Source organism: Oryzias melastigma, linkage group LG23 (genome assembly GCF_002922805.2).
Source record: "Oryzias melastigma strain HK-1 linkage group LG23, ASM292280v2, whole genome shotgun sequence".
In the NCBI taxonomy this organism is placed as follows: Eukaryota; Metazoa; Chordata; class Actinopteri; order Beloniformes; family Adrianichthyidae; genus Oryzias; species Oryzias melastigma.
This window is the reverse complement of record NC_050534.1, coordinates 13,733,125-13,738,200: the sequence shown is the minus strand read 5'-3', so window position 1 is coordinate 13,738,200 and position 5,076 is coordinate 13,733,125.

The following is a 5,076-nucleotide window of genomic DNA, read 5'->3' as shown; positions in this document are numbered from 1 at the left end:
ATATATATATTGGAGTTTAGGATAGCAGGTGATGGGTCAAAATAAAAAGATTTGAGAGATGTGGATTAAGAGGCTTCATTAATAAAGACAAATCTTGAAATTAAAGCGATCAAATCAATAAAAAGATGAGTCAGGAGAATAATTATACTAACAAGAGGCAATGATACTGAGGGCAGGGATTAAGTAGGAGTCAAGCTTGGCAATTAAGTGAACCCAGGTGTGCAACACCAGCAGGGAGCGGAACAGAGTGGAAAGCACAGGGGACACATGGATACAATAACAAAAAGAGAGCCAGCAATGGCGCGAAATGTGACGAAATCAAGATTAAAATACAAGCAACAAAATACAAACAAAAAATATAGAAAAAACAGGTCTATTGAATAGTTCCACAGCAGTAATAGGTTATAAATCATTAAAATAACATTTAAACTATGTATTGCCATTAGAGCTTTACACATTTGCTCACATGCTCCACAGACATGCATGAAATGAATGTTCAAAATTAACTTCTGTGAAGTTTGTAATGTCAGCACTGATGAAGCTTAAACAGAGTATTTAGTTGAAGTAATAATGATGCAGACGATAAGTTTAACCCCCCCTCAGAAAGCAGTCATGAAAGGAAAAGGGCTCACAATCATAGTCTATAAATAGACAGCTGTTATGGACTTTATGGCTTTGGTTGTTTAAAAGAATCCCTTTTCTAAATGTAAAAGTTAATTAAAATTGTATTTAAGATTTATAGAGTGTTTTTTGTTCATTCTAGAATAAGGCAATGATGATAAACATTTTTTTTCTTGTTCGTTTTACCTAGTGGTTCCTAGTTCTGCTATGATGATTTGAAATGGAAATGAAGTGTTCTAGAGTTTTCCAAGAAGCAGAAATCATAAACAAATCAGTAAGAGGACAGCTGACCTAAAAATACTAGAAATGTAGATTGATGACTTTTTATTTTAAAACTTCATTGGAGTTTTACTGTAAGTAAACATCAGGATATTTCAGTTGTCTCATAGCCACTACGTACATGTTATGATACATAGGTAACTGTACGTATATACGATATACATAATTCATACGTGCTTCTTGCTTTGTGCACAGATGTCCATTGAGGGTTTCAGTGACGGATCTTTACATCAATTTGGTTTTTGAGCTGTTCAAAATTATTATTATAATTAAGAGACCACTGGGAATGCTTTTAAAATAGATCTAAAGATGATCAAAGTGGGACTTTAATGTGTTCTTTCTTTTAATTTTATATGACCGTCAACTATTCCTTGACAAGTTTCTTTGTTGACACAAAGAAATCGCTGATACTTCCTAAAAATTCCCTAAACCCCAAGTTCTAACTACAGTATTCCAGCGTTTATACTGGAATAAGATGAATTTGTGCAATACAAAAGCTTAGTGAGCTCAACATCTGCTGCTCAAATGTTTTTCCATGTTGAACATTTATTCTCCAGAGTTGTTTGAGTTTATTGGAAATTGGTAACACATTCTGACATTGAGAGTCTCTGATTTTGGTCTATTTCCTGGTACTTGTTTGATTTTGTTTATGAATCTTGTTACCTCAGTCACATCTTCCAACATACCAGGATTATGAGAGCAAAAGTCAAGACAGGAATTAGTAAATTATAAAATGGTCATTTTTGGTCATCTTTCTCTTTTCCTTTTGTCTGTAAGGCGGCTACAAAGTCTTGCATGTGCTAAAGAAACATTAAAATATTGTCCACTCTTTTTAACCAAAACAGAGCTCTAGTTTTGAATACAATGCACTCTTGAGCAACAAGAAAGAAAAGACAGAAAGATGGAGAGGGGGATAACAAATGTTCTGTCATCATTTTCCTGCAGTGATCCTTAGCAGGTGGGAGAGCTATTCCTGTTGCAACCCAACTCCCTTATGTCTCTAAACAGACACACAAAAAGAAAAACAAAAACAAAAAAAAAACCCAGAAAGACTGGGCTTCTTGTAATGCAAACTGAATAGTTTTAGTGTTTCTGTATACAAAAGGATCAAAAAGCAGCCACAATTTTCCGTTACCCAAAGTATTCCTGGCACCGAATAGATGCCAAGCACATTTTGGACTTGTAAAACACTAAAGGTACAAACTGATCCTATCATAACACTGTAATTAAAGGCTGGATAAGTCGACGCTGTTTTTCAAAACCGAACAATCATGCGACATAAGTGGAAACTAGTGTTTTGGAACTCCAAACCTGTTTACTCTCGTTCCAAATTTCTTGCCCCAGTTTTAAATTAAAACCAGATTGTGGGAAAAAGCTGAAGTTTTTCTTTTCATCGGGTCATTCTGTTGGATTTTCATGCTTGACAGTGTGTTAACATGTACTTTGCAGGCTGTACCTTGTCTCTTTCACCCTTAAGAAATGCCCATGGTGACATAGATGTAACAGAAAACATCAGAATTGTGTTCTGTAGTCCACTTGGTCAGTGGTACCTTTTCATTTTAGCCAAAATCAAAAAGTCGTGCTGTTTTTTTAGACATATATTTTTGCAGAACAGCAGGAGTTCATTAGAAATTCCCCTATAGGTTGCCACGGAAATTAGCTTCCGCTAATTTCCCATCAACCCTTTGGCTACCCTCTCCCACTAGCTTATAGCACCTCACAAGCCCCAGCTAACATTAGCGTAGCAAATGTTAGCATGCAGCAGGAGTTCACCAGAAATTTCAGCCTGCAGGGAAGTCAGCTTCTGCTAATTTCCCATCAACCCTTTTGGCTACACTTTCCCATTAGTTTATAGCACCTCACAACCCCAAGCTGACGTTAGCATATCAAAAAAATAATAATACTAATAAATGGTGAACAATATCTGAGCTATCCAGCTGTACAGTTTGATCTAGATGGCAGCTCAGACGATAGAAATGAAGACGTACATGGATCTATTTGTCTGAAAGTGGATACTGCTGAATTGGAGCAAAGAAGGGAGTTGCAGCGTCACAAACTTGAGCTTCATGTTTTGAATAAAAAGATAATCAGAAACACAGTTATATTGTTAGATTAGTTGATATATGTCCTCCACCATGAGAAAAATGCTAAAAGAACATGTTAAAACTACAATTATGTCTTTAAAACAAAATATTTGCATGAATCACATATTTTTCATTTAGTTCTCTATGACTCTGTTTGGTGCAGTGAGATTCATGTGTTGTCCCATTCCTACTCCCCTCCAGGGGAGTGGTAGAGATTCCAGGTGCTCCTGTCTTTGGCAGTGGACCTCGCCTCTGGCTCGTCTCGTTGTCCCAGATCTATCTGGATGAAGCCCATCTGCTACACTATTCAAACATGTCGTTTATATTCTATGACTGATTTTATGTTTTTGAACAATGGCTGGTGTGGAGCCTGTTGAGAGAACTGTGTTGTGTAATTGGGCTATGTAAATGAAAATGAATGGAATCATTACGTCTACATGCAGGAAACTAATTTTTTTTACATGCTGTGATACATAAAGACCTTTCTTTTAGCAAAGTAGCTAAACATTACAATTAGCAGTGGAGAAAATCAGGACAGAAGAAAGTTTATTGATTATAAGCAGCTTTAAAACCCTTTTTTTAAATTAACTTTAGATTTTGAAACAAGTCATGTATCATCATGAATGATCAAACTTACGGCAAATCAGGTCTTTCTCAATCTGTTAGAGCCCGCCTGCTTCTTTGCACATCCCATATCCTGCACAGGGGCTCCATAGTAACACCATTGTTTGCACAAAGGGCAGTTAGAACAGCTGACAGATGGCTTTAGCCAAGTGGCTAGCCATGGCATCTCAGTCCTTGCCGGTCCAACCTTGACTCTGCCCTCTGATAATCCCAACAGGGTCCAGCAGGTGCCCCGAGTGGTGCACATTTCTCACCTCGGTGGGTCTGATGTGCTGGCGTATAAATAAACCCACAGAGAAAGAGACTAGTGGGTTCCCTAAACCACCTCTGTTCTAAATACTGACTTGCTCCGGACCCTGAAAATAACACTTAAAGGGATTAGCTTCTCTTAAAATAAAGAAAATACAGCTGACAGTCAAAAGGTTTATATTAGGGGTCTCTATAGTTTGTTAGGTGAAGGGGTCAGTCGCACCACTGGAGGTCAGCAGAAGCTTGAGTTCTAGCATGCCCCCAAACAAGTTATGAGACGATGATCCTAATTTTAATATCCACCTGTAACACACTAAAAAAGCCCCATAGTTAGGTTGTTCTTAACCCAACTTCGAAGTTAAAAATTTACCAACTTTATTCTGGGTTACCTAAAAAAAATACATACTTTGAGTTCAAATTAAACCTTCTGAACCCCCAAATGATAGTGTTGCTCCAAAAAGTAAACCAAAAATAGGTCCCAGTGTTTTCAAAGTGAAAGGTCAACTCCTTAGATGAAAATAAAATCAAAAATCAAATATAAAAAAATACTTATTTCCTCAAAAATGATAATAATAATCCATGAGGGAGGAATTAGAGAGTATTTTAGGTGCATCACTGTTCCTTTTTTTGCAAACCTTTTCCAGCGTTTCAGCAATGAGCCAGCAGGTGGCAGCACCACACACTGAGAATCATGGCAGGAAATCTGACAAGTCAGCAGTACAAAAAAAAACTCTTAAAAAAAGTTATCCAAACATAAAAACCACCAACAAGTGGTGGGACTACACAGAGCACATAGTTTTGGGGGAGAGGAAATGGTTTGTAAGGCCTAAAGAGGGGAATTTTCCATCCTGTTTGGCCTTGGTAATCCTAGTAGGAAAATACATTTGACCATCTGTATTTTCAAGATATTTTTTGTCTGCTTTAATCTGGCTCTTTATAACCAGATTAAAATAATATAACACATGATTGCCTTTTTTATATATTCAAATATAGTTTTGTAGTATAAAATAATTAGTTTGGGGCAGGAGTGAAGCTGTGGGGATGGGAGTGGGGTGGGGGCGCTGGAAATAAAAAGGAAAAGCCTCCCCAAGCAAATACTTTTGATAAAATCTAGAGCCTCTCAAGTTCCGTATTTTACATTATTTTCATGTATTTTCCATGCATTCGCACTCCCAACTCATCATATATGGACATATGGTTTGGGGCCCCCTCCGTGCCA